This window comes from Pogona vitticeps, chromosome 2, assembly GCF_051106095.1.
Source record: "Pogona vitticeps strain Pit_001003342236 chromosome 2, PviZW2.1, whole genome shotgun sequence".
NCBI classification, from domain to species: domain Eukaryota; kingdom Metazoa; phylum Chordata; class Lepidosauria; order Squamata; family Agamidae; genus Pogona; species Pogona vitticeps.
The window spans coordinates 181,231,582-181,247,963 of NC_135784.1; the positions used below are offsets into that span (position 1 = coordinate 181,231,582).

General features: G+C 42.4%; 1 protein-coding gene across 3 annotated transcripts in view; it reads left to right on the forward strand.

Annotated features, from left to right (window-relative positions):
- Window positions 1-16,382, forward strand: part of PALM3 (paralemmin 3) — a 47,263-nt gene that overhangs the window by 3,989 nt on the left and 26,892 nt on the right. Inside the window, exon 1 of one of the 3 annotated variants that reach the window (XM_078386594.1) lies at window positions 6,943-7,101. The exons of the other annotated variants lie outside the window; for them this stretch is intronic. The gene's annotated coding sequence lies outside the window, so the exon portion shown is untranslated. Of the gene's footprint in view, window positions 1-6,942; window positions 7,102-16,382 lie in introns of those variants that run through there. 3 annotated transcript variants of the gene reach the window in all.

Below are 16,382 nucleotides of genomic sequence, written 5' to 3' on the forward strand. Positions count from 1 at the left end.
CTTAAAATGAAAAAAGTGTTTGATTTTCCCACCTAATATCTTTCATTTTGTGGGCTTTGTTTTGTGACTAATCTTCAGAAGATAAACTCAGGCTTAGTTTGCAAGTCTGATTGCTGAGGCAGACCTCTCTGAGGAAATCCTATTGCTGGAGGGAAGAAAAGTTAATCATAGAGAATGCACTGTTCCTTTAATATCTAGATGCTGTTGAGATGGTTTCCAATTTTCTTCCAATGGGCAGCCCCCTCAGCCCGGTTATATCAAACTTCTACATGGAGCATTTCGAAAAACAGGCCCTGGCTTCGGCACCCTTCGCACCCACAGTCTGGTTCTGATATGTGGATGACACCTTCGCAATTTGGAGCCACAGTGAATAAAAATTGGAAGAATTTCTAAACCACCTCAACAGCATCCACCCAAATATACAATTTGCCAAAGAAAAAGAAATAGAGGGCCAACTCCCTTTCTTAGATGTCATGGTCATACGCAAAACTGACTCCCTATTGGGACACAAGGTCTACAGAAAACCCACCCACACGGACTGGTACCTACACAAAAACTCCAACCACCACCCACAGCAAAAAAGAGGCATAATCAAAACACTGGTAGACCGTGCAAATCGGAACTGTGAAGCTCAATTTCTCAGCACCGAACTCAACCATCTGAATTGGGCCCTACAGGCAAATGGCCCTACAGGCAAATCACAAGAGTCATCAAACCAAGAAAACAACACCGAACTGAAGAAGAAAAACAGCCTCCCATAAATAAAGTGTTTCTGCCATACATCAAAGGGGTCACAGACTGTATGGGGAAACTTTTGAAAAAACAACAACCTACAAACAGTATTCAAGCCCACCACAAAAATACAACAAATGTTACAGTCAGCAAAGGACAGAAGGGACTCCCTCACCACTGCAGGAGTATACTGGATACCATGCAGTTGTGGCCAAGTATATTGGAACCACAAAACGAAGCATCCACACCAGAATCAAAGAACATGAGAGATACTGCAGACTAAAACAACTGGAAAAATCTGCAGTAGTTGAACATGCCGTAAAACAAGCTGGACATGAAATTCTATTTCAAAACACTGAAATACTGGACAATACCAGCAATCATTACGTTAGACAGGGAAGCCATTGGAATCCACAAACACCAGCAGAGCTTCGACAAAAAAGAAGAAAGTTTAAAACTCAACAAAGCTTGGCTGCCAACACTGAAAAATACAGCTTGCAAAAGGTCAACGAACTCTACCCAGCCACAAGGACCGGTGATCACTACACACAAAAAACCAGCTAACAACACCCATCAATCACAGTGACAGGTAATCTCTCCTCCTTATCACAACAATACACCCACAGTAAAAACACACTGATCACCATAATCACCCATCTACTGAAAAAGACAAAAGCTGATCCCACAGCTATAAATATTCAACTCTGAAACAAACTGCACCAGAGCAAAGAGTGCTACTCCTGCCCTCTGAAGGTGCCAGCCACAGAGACTGGCGAAACGTTAGGAAGAACAACCTTCAGAACATGGCCAAAAAACCCAAAAACCCCACAACAATCATTAGATCCCGGCTGTAAAAGCCTTCGCAAATACATTTAAAAAGTAATTTTTCTTTTCGTTGCACATGTAATTATTTGGTACATTGTACTTGACTGAAATCTCATAGTACTAGCAGGGGCCATCTTACCTTTTTTTTTTTTTTTTTTTTTGGTAAAAATGATCTGACCAGTTTTTTGGTTAAAAAAAAAGGAGGGAATTAAGATTCAGCACAAGTGTTGTCTCTTAGTGTGTGGCATTGCAAAAGATACAGAGGCACAAATCTCAGATTGCACACTGTCCCATTCACATCCTTAAATGTGAATTCATGCTGCCTTGGGTCCCTTAACTGGGAGAAATAGAAATAAAAGTAAGTTGGTAGCATAGAAATAAAAGTAAGCATGTTTGTAGGTGACTAAATGCTGTAAAATTAAAAATATCCGTGTTCTACTGAGTTACCAATCAGTAGCTCAATCCCTTGCAATGAGACATATCCCTACTCATCCATGTGGCTGCCTTATGAGTACTGAAATCCAGCACCCATCTGCGAGGTGGGAAGATGATGATTATGAGCCCCCTTGAAACATTCCTGAGCAGGCACCTTTTGCTGATTCTTTGCCATGTTGCAGGCCACCTGAAATCTTTGGTCTGGCCAATTTCCCTCAACAGCTTACATGCTTCCACTTCTTGAGCATCGCTGCATGTGGGCCAATGCTCCTGTGTATCTATCTGGACTGCAACTCTGGCCTTTCTGGTTCCCTGCCCTGACATGATCTGCCCATTAGATATTCTTGTCCTGAGCAAGAAACTGCAGAGGTGAGGGCCTTTGTGAAACAGAAGCAACAACTGGATGACTCTTCACAAAATGCTGGCCTGTAGAAAATAATTAATAAGCAACAATTGTCCATAAAATAATCTATTTTGTTTGATTAATCATTTAGTCATCCTTAATAAATAATGCTGGCTATTTATCACTGTCTTCCAAATTTTCTAAGACACATTTTGGTTTCTGATTTAAAGGTGGAGGCTTCCCTTTGTCACTGGAAAAGGCACATTTACAGGGTTTGAATGATCTGCTCTTTGAGCAGCCCATCCCTCAATGAGTCATTCGTTGTTCTGGTTGTGCCTGGTCACTGGAGGCAGCCAAGCCCGGGGCACCATTCATGCAAATGATCTGGTTGTGCAAAGATCCAACAGCATTATTCACTCCCCAGTTAACTGCTGATTATATACGGCTGAGACCAGAGCAGTACATCATTCAGAGGCACAGTGGGCACCCTCCTCTGCGGACGGGATATTTGAATGATTTAATCTGGGTACAGTCTTCCATAGTTCACTAGGCTGCCTTGACACAACCTTGCTGAATTATTTCTCTAACTAAGATCAAGGAGCCCAAGGGGGGTGGAGGGCAGGTAGGAGAAAAGAGGGAGAAAAGACAGATGTTAGTGGTCAGCAACTTGGTTGTTCCCCTCTGCTAGAGTTGTGTGCAAGACAGTTAGTCCTTTTTTCCCCCTAAAGCAGGGGAGGGCAACCATGGCCTTCCAAATATTCTTGGACTGAACATTCCTGTGGAATCTCTTAGGCCTATGTTGACTAGGGATAATGGGAGGTGTAGGCTCAAAAACCTGGAGGGCTATGGTTGTTCACTCCTGCACTAAATTGACTTTTTGCCCTCAGATGCATTGCAGAATGGTGTTCCATGGCTAGTATATAATTGGCAGTCCAATATGTATCTGAATATTGTCGGAGAGCCATCTTGTGCTGTTCCTCAGAATGTGTTGGGTAGGCCTGTTGAAACGGGTTTGCGGGAAAAAGCTGATGTATTTTGGAGAAGGAAAACTCCTATTTCAAACCTCCACTGCCTTGTGGCTATATCCACTCATGGAAAAGGCTTCAGGAGTTAACCTCGAGGCAAAATCCGGAGCTGGAGTCCCGAAGGCAGCATGTGTCGTTCTGCCAACTCCTGCGACATTGCTGGAACCAGTTGTATTGGCTCTTGCCTTTCCATTGGATTATTTCAGCAATGTGGAGAGGGGGGATCTGCTGCTTGGGTAACAGCCTATCCTCCATATTACCTTACCCGGGCTTCATGCTCTGGAGAGGACACTCCTCGATTCAGAGCATGTTACCATAGTCTCTTGAGACTGAAGGATGCCTATACAGATTTTGGAGTGATACCTTGGACTGATTCTGCCTCTCAAAGCTTACCGTTTCCCAACAAGTAGGCTACAGCAGCTCTCTTCAGCATCCACACTAGCCCTGTCCTGCTTGCAACTAATACAGTACAGTATCACAGATAATCTTGCCCAACACCCTTCAACACCAGGGTAGGCTGCTGGCTCTCATACATCAGCAATTGATAGGTGAATTTTCAGTTTCATGTGGTCACTGACAAAGCACATTTGTATTTCAAAAGTAAACTTTTAAACTACTTGTCCTTGTAAGACTTGGTGTGTGACATTAGTCATTATAATAGCTCTTTTGAGATCTCTAACAAGTGCAGGTGGTGAATTGCTGAAGGTTAAGTCAGGCAGGATGTTAAGTCAAGCCCTTACCTGTGCAGGGCTTATATCCAAAAGCAACTTGTCCTTTCTTCTCTTGACCTCATAAGCGTTTCTGGAAGGCCTCCCCGGGACACAGCTCAAGGAGTGACCATGATTTGCACTCTTCTGGGCATGCTGACGCAGCAGAGGTTCCCCCTTAGGACACAACGAGAAGAGAGTTCATCTGGCAGTGGCAGCAGCAAAAAAAGCACAGAGATTTCAATGGTTACCACCGAGAAAGGGGCCAGGAGGGTTCATCCAGCCAAAACAGGAAAAAAAAAACTAGCTGAGCCCAAAATCTAGCGGTTGCCTCTGCTAATTAACCCAAGATACAATCTTATGGAAACTCCTCTTGTGCACTTGCACCTTAAATGAATTGGGGCATTTGAAGAGGAGGCTTAGCACTAACAATGTCATGGCAGATCTGTTCAAACCTCTGCCCAACTAATTACTGCATGACTTATCTGTGAGTTAGTTAATTAATCTATCAATCAGTAAATATCTTCTAGAAATACTTCTTAATTTTACAAAATGATCCATTTTTGTAGAGCCGTACAGTTCTTAGTGAGCTTTGATGTCTTTTGATGAGTCTGGGGGGGTGAGCATATATCTTGCTACTTGCTTTGCTTTTACTGAGGTTTGGTTTGTCCCATTTCCCAACAACTGCATGTGTTAAGAGTGATCCATCCCACTCCTTTTGCAAGCTATTTCGCTCCTTTCTGGCACAGTGCTAGGGCTGCAGTTTCTTTGGTGTGATTGGGAGGGCTCCTGATTATCCTGTTCTGCAATCTGTGTGGTTGCTTAATTTGCTCCCAAATAGAGCTGTGGGTGGCGTTCTCTTTGGTGACCCTGTAATGTGTGCAGTGAGTTGTAACATTAGAAAGGACAGTGGAGAAACCCTCTCCTCTATTTTCCTTAGTGACACAGCACTATTTCAGTATGAGGGAGTATGCCTGCTGGGTTGATGTATTGCTGTGGTGCTATACAACTTACTAAATTAAACAAAACCAAAAAAAAAAAAAAAAGGAGAGCAGGTAGATGGGGGCAATCCTCTAAAGGGGGAGAAAACAGAGCAATCTGAAACGCTATCTGGATCCTTCTTGTTGAAGAAGAAAAGTTGTGTGTGAACAGAAGGATTGCTCAAATGCAAGATAAATAGATCACACAGAAGATAAGAGCCCTTTCAATTTGACTCAAATCACTCCAGATTCCCTCATCTAGTCACACACTCTCTAAGCCAGTTAGATTTCTGTCGCACTCCATGGGTGGTGTGGAAGCTGAAAAAAAAACAGGTTTTGAAGTCTGTCAGAGGATAAAGAAGAGAGAAGAAACTTCCACAGTTTCAGGCTTGCTGGAAAACATTCCCGAGAAGCTTCTGCCTGAGTGGCAGAAGCAGCTTTTTAACCCTAGCATGCTGGACTGATTGGGTAAGTTTTACAACTTTGGTCCAGCATTCCAGTTATTAAGGCACTCACAATCACTGTGACATGCAGTAGCCACAGAGGCAAAATGACTGTGTGTGTGCCAGCTGTTGAGCCAATGTAGCTGTAAATGAACAATTTATTGTATGTAGGTGCACCCATGCACCTATGTTAAGTACACTTTGTCATTTCCAAAATCGGAATCCTGTAGCCCAGTAACAACTTCTTCTGTGGGGTCCTACACAAAATCAGGAAACAATGTATGCTTTTTCTTCGTTGGAAATTTTTTCCCCAGAAAAGTGTTCTGTCCTGGAGGGATGCAAAAGGAATGTCAGAATGCGCATATGGGAGTTATGGCCTACATGTGTAATGGGTGTGGTATGCGTGTTCCTCGAGCCCAGCAGCGGAGGCCTCCCTTGTTTACTGTGACGTATTTGCTAAATCCTTTGCTAATACTCACATCCAGCCGGTGTCAGTTGTTGAGAAAACAAGAAGAGTCCTCACCCAGGCCAAAGTCTAGCTGATCCAGTGTTGTGCTTTCAGCAGTAACTGGCCAGATGGCTCTGCAGACTCTCAGGTGTGATCTTATGTAGGCATCCCAGGAACAGAAGTTGATGCTGTTCCCAGCCAGCACTTCTGTGCAGGATTATGAAGCTACCCTTTATCACTGTTGCAGGAAATTGGATTTGATAGCTAGCTAGCTAGCTAGCTAGCTAGACAGACAGACAGACAGACAGACAGACAGACAGACAGACAGACAGACAGACAGACAGACAGACAGACAGATAGATAGATAGATAGATAGATAGATAGATAGATAGATAGATAGATAGATAGATAGATCTAGCAGACCTTAAATATATATTTATATCTAGCAGAACTTAAAGAATAAAATTAATTTATTTGAGTATAGTTCCCAGAATCCAGCAGCAAACATTGGCCAGAGACTATACAAAAAGCAACTTTTTGAACTACAGCTTCCAGAACCACATGGCCAGTATAGCCACTGGCCTGGATTCTCGGAACTATACTCAAATAAATTAATTTTTCAACCTCTGGTTTGTTTTGTTTGCTTGTGTGAGTCATCTGAGCAGAAGACTCTGAAACATTGTGTTTAAATGAGCATCCTTGGCTAGTTCAGGCCCCCAAGGATCTTTCCCTAATGGTTCCCCGACACTGAAAGTCCATCCATGGGGACCTGGCAACTGTCGGTCATGCTTTTGTAACCTGAACAATTATCAACTAGTGCAGCTCGTTGTACATGGTGTGCCCTTAAAGAGTGCTCTGAAGCAGCAGTAAATACACAACCACTTCCTTTTGCTGAGGCGACATAATTAGTACTCCCCACAGTTGCACTGCTGCTTTTAGCTTCCGGCCCCAATTTGAAGTGTTGGTGGTTACCTTCAAAGACCTTGACAGCCCTTACTGTACCAGGGAGTTCCTGCTCGCCTGCAGACTCTTTTAGCTGTGAGTGAAACCCTGCTCCAGATACCACCCTGTTAACACACGAAGACTTCTGTCACACCAAAGTTGCAAACCTGAGTGTCAAGGGCGCCTGACGGAGCTGGATGGAATTCTGTTTCAGAAGCCAGGTAAAAGACCTGCCTATTTAGGCAGAATGGTTTGGGTATTTAACCTGTGAATCCGTACAGTCCTAGTATTTTGTGATCATCGGTTTTCCGGTTTATTTTTATTTGTTGTTCAGTATGATTTCACTGGTATGCTGTAAACTGCTTTTGAGGGCTGAGCTACTCTTTCCAGTTCAACCACTTCCCCCTCCTTGCACCTGGGGAAACGCTACTGTGATGGTTTCGTGTGTGTGGCCAGAGGAAGAAGGGTAGGAGGGAGAGATGCAATGGCACTGCCTAATAAACTCTCCTGGTGACTTATTCTTTGGGCCTAAATGGGCAGAAAAGCAAGACATTAAGGGTTTAAAAGAAACAATTCAAACAAATACTAGTATGAAATGCAGTTTTGGTGGCGTAGTGGCTAAGGAAGGGATAGGGAATATGTGGGCTCCTGGATGTAATTTGGGTTGCAATTCCCATCATCCTTCATGACTAGCTGTGCTGGCAAGGGCTGATTGTATTGACAGTTCAAAAAACTTTGGAGGGCCCCATGTTCCTCCTGATCCTTGGGATAGAGTTTTAGACTAGGTCTGGGGAGACCCAGATTTATATGTCGAATAAACGCTAAAGCTTCCTGTGCGACCATGAGGGAGCCACTCTAATTGACAGCCTAATCTATCCCTCAGGGCTGTTGGGAGCATAAAAGGGATACAGAGAATACCGTATATGCTCCATTTTGATGTTAGATAGTGAGCGAGTGGGTGACACCTTTTATTGGACCTTACTTGTTTTTAGATAGTGGGATAATATGTGGTGAAGTCATAAAAGGATGTGATTAAGACAGATTTTAGCACTTTAAAATCCCTTTGATTTCAGGGAGAGAGCTAAGCAAATTCTTTACTCTCTGTCATTAAAATCAAGAGTGTTTAACTAAAATGTGCTCATCAAATATTATTTACAGAGTTTGTAAATAAAATGCTGTGCAAATATATAAGGAACAAAACAAACCTCTCATCATTTAGTAAAATTCTGATTATATCCATTAATAATATCATTCTAGGTGTGCAAAGAGCTGTGATGCCTTTTAGGGCCCATCGTACCATGACTCAGAGAGAAATAAAGGGCAGATAACAGCTACCATTAAAGGGAATATACCGTAGATACCCTACAGGCACATTGAACTCTCAGTGGGTACAGTAGAGTGTCTCATCTTTAAGGGGGTCTCAATTCAAAATATTTGGTAGAAGCATCCGGGGTGAATTGGGAATACACTTCTGCCCTTGCAAAGGAACGGAGATTTCAAGTAGCTGATGTGACGGAATGAATTTCCCCTTTAATTATACTGAATTAGTGTCAGAACTTGGAAATTTACCTTTTTGTACTACAGATTCCAGAGTCCCCTAACCAAATGCAGGGGAGGAAAGAGCTGGAATCCCAAGGGATTGCTCAGAGCATAAACACTCCCCCCCCCCCCCAATTGGAGACTTGGCACTGGGAGTAAGCGGCAAGTGGCTGCTGCTCCCGTTGGCTGCCTTACTCTGCCTTGCACAGAGTAACCTTTGGAGCTATTCCTGGTGACCACAAGCTTCTGGCTCTCCTGAAGAAGCACTTTCTGTGGCTTGGAATATTAACCTGTTGCCTACAGAAGGGGTGGGGTGGGGTCAGCCCAAAGAACAAGGTGGCAGCAGCTTCCTGGAAAGGGGGCATCTAGAAGAGACTGCCGGCCTGTCCAGAATTACATCCAGTGAAAGGTTAATGGTCTTGAATTAAACTGGGCTGGGCTTAATGTCCTTTTGCCACTGGGCTAAGCTCCATACCAATCATCTGAGGATTAGGCAATTCATTCACTTTACAAACAGGCATTAGCTCAGGGTCAGGGAGAGAGAGGGAGAGAGATGCTGATTTAACAGTTCTGGAAAGCAGCATGGCTCAGTGGTTTAGCTGCAGTGCTTTTGTAGGAGCGTGCCCACTGGGTCAGGGGCCAAAAATCCACCCTCTCCCTACCACTGCCCAGTGTAAAAGACTGGGCAGTGAGTACTCATGATGGGCGGTCTATAACTTTCAGTGAGAAAATACACTTAGCAGAGTGTAAAAGATCATAATCTTCCTGGACCTGTGTAGTTCTCGCATGTTTATAGAAATCTCATTTGTTAAAAGCTTCTTGTTTTCACTCCCCATAAATGTGTGTTTCCTGGCAGTAGAGATGGAGCTTTGCAAATCAGGAAAGCTTCTTATAGGTTTCTGCTTTTATACACAATAGGATCTCTTAAGTTTTATTCCACATCTCTAGTGGGGCCTTTGGTGCCGTTCATTAGCATTTGGTGCATTGTCACTACTGACAAATGGTTTCTTCTTCTTTTAAAAAAATCATTGTTTTTACCTGCCATCAAGTTGTCTCCGACTTATGGCGGCCCTATGAATGAGTGATCTCCAAAATGCCCTGTCCTAAGCAGCCCTGCTCAGCTCTTGCAAACTCAAGCCTGTGGCTTCCTTTAGGGAGTCTGCCCATCTCATATTTGTTCTTCCTTCTTTCCTGCTGTCTTCAGTTTTTCCTAGCATTATTGCCTTTCCAGAGTAGTGTCCTTTCACAGTGTATCCAGCCTCAGTTTCGTCATTTTTTTGCCTCCAGACATAGTTATGGCTTTATTTGCTGTAGGACTTACTTGTTTGTCTTTCTGGAAGTTCAGGGTATCCACAAAGCTCTTCTCCAGCACCATATTCCAAATGAGCAATTCCCCCCCCCGACAAAATTCTCTGTCCAGCTTTCACACCCATACATAGTGATAAAAAATACAGTGGTGTGGATGATCTTGGCCTTAGTCTCCAGTGACATTTGATTATATTTTCTAATTCCTTCATTGCTGCCCTTCAGTCTTCTTATTTCTTGGCTGCCGTCTCCCTTTGCGTTGATGATTGAACCAAAGATACAAAGTCATTAAGCATTTCAATATTGCCATTGTCATCATTACGGCTGTGCAGTTCTTTTGCAGTCATGGTTTTGGTCATCTTCATGTTCAGCTGCAGGCCGTTCCTTCTTTCACATTCATCAAAAGTAGTTTGAAAGCATTCCTGCTTTCTGCCAGTAAGGTATTGTCATTTGCATATCTTAAATTATTGTTTCTTACACTAATTTTCATTCCTCCTTCATCTGAATCTAGTCTAACATTCCATATTATATGTTCTACATAGATATTGAACCTATAGGGAGATAAAATGCACCTTTGTCTGACACCTTTGCCTATAAAAAACCATTCTGTTTCTTCATATTCTGTCCTAAGGATAACTTCTTGTCCACAAAACAGGTTATACATCAGGACAATCAAGTAATGAGGCACACCTATTTATTTTGGAAATATCCATAGCCTCTCATGATCCACATAGTCAAAGGCTTTGTTGTAGTCTATAAAGCACAGGTTGATGTTCTTCTGATATTATTTGGCATGCTCCAGCAGCCAGTAGGAATCTGCATTATGCTCTCACGTTCCTCCTCCTTTTCAGAATCAAGCTTGAACACCAGGCATTTCTCATTCCATATAAAGTAAAAGTATTTGTTGCAACATTTTGAGCATCAGTTTGCTTGCATGGGAAATTAGAGCAATGGTTCTATAGTTAGAACCATTGCATCTCTTTGCTTGGGGATTGGAATGTATATTAAGCATTTCTAGTCTGTTGGCCATTGTTTTGTTTACCATACAGTGGGGTCTTGACTTAAGAACGGCTCGAGTTAAGAACATTTTGACTTAAGAACCACTCTCATAGGAAAATATTGACTTGACTTACATACTTAGATTTGAGTTAAGAACTGAAAAAAACCCATGTGGGAGGCAGGGAAAGTGCAAAATTTGAACTTTCAGTTAACTGTTGGCCAGTGAAAAGGGTGCCTGTCTGTTTCCTCACTCCTCCCAGCGTTTAGAGAGTGGATTGCGAGACAATCTTCGGACTGCCTGGTACTGTACTGCCTGGACTGTCTTTTCCCTGCCTTCCCTGAACCTTTTTTGACCTAAGAAAAAAAGAAACAAAATATCCCCCTCTAGTGGTCAAAGGCAGAATAGCAGCTTCCCATTAGTTTCTATGGACGGAAAACAGCAGATACGGATCAAATGGTTTTCAATGCATTCTTATGGGAAATGCAGATTTGACCTGAGAACTTTTTGACTTGAGAACCGCCTTCCAATACGGATTAAGTTCTCAAGTCAAGACCCCACTGTATTTATTGGTGTATTGTTAGGATTTGGACAGATCCAGTCTCTGTGACTTGAAATACTTCTATTGGAATCCTATTTACTCCTAGTGGTTTCCCAGTGCTTTCAGAGCAGCTTTCATTTCAATTTCTAGAACTACAAGTTTTTCATCATAAGATTCATTTTCAAAGGAGCCTGCCATCCTTTTATTTCTTCTGTGTAATGATAACTGTGTGCTGTCAAGTCAATTCTGACTTACGGTGATCCTTCCCCCCCCCGGGTTTTCTAGGTAGAAAATATTTGGAAGTGGTTTACCATTCCCTTCTTCTGGGGATATCTTGGGAGTGTGCAGCTTACAAGGTTGCATAGGCTGGCTATTCTGGGATGCACGTGGAGATTTCTACTCCCAACCTCTGGGTCTGCAGCCAGGTACTTAACTTACTGAGCTATCCAGATAGGTTTTCAATATACTATTTCCACCTTCTCTTTATTTTCTTCTTGTCAGATAATGTGCTTCCTTGTTGGTCATTGAACATTCCTAATCAAGGCTTAAATTTGCTCTTTGATATTCAGGAAGAGGTCTCTTGTTTTGTCTCTTTTGTTGTTCTCTTCCATTTCTTTGCACTGAGTATTGTAATCCGTTTCCTTTGTTTCTACATGACAGTCGCTGAAAAAGTGCCTTCAGGATTCTGACCTTACTTCTGTCACCTTTTACTTTTGCTTCTTCCCTGTCCTTAACAATTTTAAGTGTGTCTTCTGCCATTCATCTAGGTTTTGCTTTTCTTTTTACTACAGGAATTGTCTTTTTGCATTCTTCCCTAATAAGATATTTGGTTTCAATCCACAGTTCTTCTAGTTCTCTGTCAGCTTGAGTTTAGTAGTCTGTTCCAGTGGTGGGATTCAAATAAATTAACAACAGGTTCTATGTCCTAATGATAAATAAATAAATAAATAAATAAATAAATAAATAAATAAATAAATAAATAAATAAATAAATAAATAAATAAATAAATAAATAAATAAATAAATAAATAAATAAATAAATAAATAAATAAATAAATAAATAAATAAATGCCCAGGACATTTTTTTAAAAAGGTACCACATAAGCAACAGTCTTATGTGGTACCTTTAACTTGAAAAAAATCATAGTAAAATTAGGACGATTGGGTGTTTGACTGAAGCGGTCTCACCCCAAAACTTTTCCCCTCTGTGTCCTGCCCTCATGACTTGTCAATCAGCCCCCCCTCTCTGCCTCGAGGCCATGAGCTTTCCTCCAGTGACGTCAAGGACTCATCCTCCTCCCCCCCTTTCCCCCATTGATGCCTCTGCTCTTTCCAGGGCTTTATTTCTCTCACCCACACCCCACCTCAGACGGCTCAGTGTGGCGCAGGAAGGGAGGCAGCTAATTGCACCCCCTCCCCCCGCTCATCGCTGGTCACCTGGCCCCTCCTCCTTCATTCATCTCAGGCCAGCAAACGGTTCTAAGAACCAATAGTACATTTAGGAAGCGGTTCTATAGAATAGGTGCGAACCTGCTGAATCCCACCTCTGGTCTGTTCTCTGTGTAGAATTTAAATTCATCAGCAATCTTTTAAACTTGTATTTTGGCACTAACATTCTTTTAGAGTTCTTTTTCAGTTTTACTCTAATATTTGATAGTAATTGTTCATTATCAGCACCCCAGTCTGCTCCTAGTTTTCTTTTGGCAGAGAGACTACAGCTTTTCCATCTCTTTCTTCCAGTTGCATAGTATATTTGACTATGGCCATCTGGTGATGTCCATGGCCATCTCCATCCAGCACAACTAATAGTGAAGGCTTCTGGGAGTGACAGTCCAAGAACACATGGGTTACCCAAGGTTGGGAACCACTGCAGTAGAGCTTACTGGTCCTTGGCAGAGATATACTGATTTCTACTACCTCTATTTATTATTTATGTATTTGTGTTATTTATATGCTACCTTTCTCCTCACAGGGGATTACAAGGTGGCTCAGAAACAAAACAATCACAGTTAAGGATAACTACAATAAAAAACCAATCAAACATCTATCAATATCAAAACCACTGTTAAAACACTTTAAAATATATTTTAGAAACATTTAAAAATCTCTGAATTCAATAAATGCACCATTCCTACAACCCTTATATTTTGCTTAAAAGCCTGTTTGGAAAGGAAAGTTTTTACCTCACAATGGAAAGAGAAGAGAGAAAAGGCCAGCCTAGCTTCATGACGCAGTATATTCCATTATTCCACTGTTCTAAGGAAAGATGGCAGGCTTGATCCCATTCAAGATCTCAGGGGCATAATCTCCTACATCAATAAAAGAAATTCCAAATTATGAAGTTGGCACTGACCTGATGACAGCTAAGTAAGCTTGAAGGGCAGGCCTATACAAAAATTGATATCTGATGGGAAATCCTGATAAACCAGGTGTAGTTTCTCGAATCAGCGCTTCACCCCAACAGTCAGTCTATGACCAAAGAACTGTGTCTGAAGAATCCTCATTTCCAGTCATGCAAATGTAGTTAACAGCTGTTGTCGAAACTATAAGGCTGAGAAAACACTGACAAGTACAGGGATACAAAGTTGATCAACTCTGGAAATGTTTAGAGAGGGGACGTGGTAGTGCTGCAGGTTAAACCGCAGAAGCTTCTGTGCTGCAGGGTCAGAAGACCAGCAGTCGTAAGATTGAATCCACGTGACGGAGTGAGTTCCCGTCGCTTGTCCCAGCTCCTGCCAATCTAGCAGTTCAGAGGCATGCAAATGCGAGTAGATAAATAGGTACCACCACGGTGGGAAGGTAACAGCGTTCTGTGTCTACTGACAAAGCGCTGGCTTGGAAACGGGATGAGCACCGTGCCCTAGAGTCGGACACGACTGGACTAAATGTCAAGGGGAACCTTTACCTTTACCTAGAAAGATGATCTCCTTCATGGATCTCCATGAAGATAATCACCTTCATGGATTGTTGCCTTGTCATGGTGAAGGGGCTTGAGTAATTCATAGAAGCTATGGGCTATGCCATGCAGGGACACCCAAGACGGACAGGTCATAGTGGAGAGTTCCGACTAAACGCAATCCACCTGGAGCAGGAACTGGCAAGCCACTCCAGTATCTTTGCCAAGAAAACCCCATGATCAGAAACAAAAGGCTAAAAGAAATGACGCTGGAAGATGGGACCCTCAGGTCAGAAGGCGTCCAACATGCTACTGAGGAAGTGCGAAGGACAAGTACAAGTAGCTCCAGAGCTAATGAAGTGGTTGGGCCAAAGCCGAAAGGACGCTCAGCTGTGGACGTGCCTGGAAGTGAAAGGAAAGTCCGATGCTGCAAAGAAAAATACTGCATAGGAACCTGGAATGTAAGATCTATGAACCTTGGCAAGCTGGATGTGGTCAAACAGGAGATGGCAAGAATAAACATTGACATCCTGGGCATCAGTGAACTAAAATGGACAGAAATGGGTGAATTCAATTCAGATGATTACCATATCTACTATTGTGGGCAAGAATCCCGTAGAAGGAATGGAGTAGCCCTCATAGTCAACAAAAGAGTGGGAAAAGCCGTAATGGAATATAATCTCAAAAATGATAGAATGATGTCAATACGAATCCAAGGCAGACCTTTCAACATCACAATAATCCAAGTTTATGCACCAACCACCAATGCTGAGGAGACTGAAATTGACCAATTCTATGAAGACTTACAACACCTTCTAGAACTGACACCAAAGAAAGATGTTCTTCTCATTCTAGGGGGTTGGAATGCTAAAGTAAGGAGTCAAGAGATAAAAGGAACAACAGAGAAGTTTGGCCTTGTAGTTGAAAATGAAGCAGGTCAAAGGCTAATAGAGTTTTGTCAAGAGAACAAGCTGGTCATCACAAACACTCTTTTCCAACAACACAAGAGGCAGCTCTACACATGGAAATCACTAGATGGGCAATACCGTAATCAGATTGATTATATTCTCTGCAGCCAAAGATGGAGAAGCTATACGCAGTGAGCAAAAACAAGACCTGGAGCTGATTGTGGCTCTGATAATCAGCTTCTCATAGCAAAATTCAAGCTTAAACTGAAGAGAGTAGGAAAAACCACTGGGCTTGTCAGGTATAATCTAAACCAAATCCCTTATGAATACACAGTGGAAGTGAAGAACAGATTTAAGGAACTTGATTTGGTGGACAGAGTGCCTGAAGAACTTTGGCCATCTCATGAGAAGAGAAGACTCGCTGGAAAAGACCCTGATGTTGGGAAAGTGTGAAGGCAAGAGGAGAAGGGGACGACAGAGGACGAAATGGTTGGACAGTGTCACCGAAGCAACCAACATGAATCTGACCCAACTCCGGGAGGCAGTGGAAGATAGGAGGGCCTGGCGTGCACTGGTCCATGGGGTCATGAAGAGTCGGACACGACTAAATGACAAAACAACAAGAAAGATGATAGTGTGTGCTTTGTTGTGTGGGAAGAACCTGGCTGGATAGTTCAGTGGTTTAGGTATCTGGCTGTGAAGCCAGAGATTGGGAGTTCAATTCACCATTGTGCCTCTCAGGAAAAGAGCAAGCTTGTGTGGCCTTGGGCAGGCTGCAAAGTCCCAGGAAACCAGCGGAAAAAGGAATGGTCAACTAGTCATTCTTGTTTTTATTTTATTTATTTATTCCATTTATATCCTGCCTATCTGGTCAATTACGACCACTCTTGCCTTTCTGTATCACCCAGCCAAGTTTATCTGGCACCTGTTACTGCATTCCAGTCAACAACTGTGTCAGATTTTTCATTATTCACTCACATTACTAGAATGAATGAATGAATGAATGAATGAATGAATGAATGAATGAATGAATGAATGAATGAATGAATGAATGAATAATGGGGGGCTTGTGAAATTGAGATCTGCCCAGACCATTACTACTGTGTTTCCCTGAAAATAAGACAGGGTCTTATATTAATTTTTGCTCCAAATAACGCATTAGGACTTATTTTCAGGGGATGCTTTTTTATTCATGTACAACAATCTACATTTATTCAAATACAGTCATGCCATCTTCTTCTGGTAGCTGCCCAATGGTGGAGGGCAGGGTTTCACTTAACTGGGGCTTATTTTTGGGGTAGGGCTTATATTACGAGC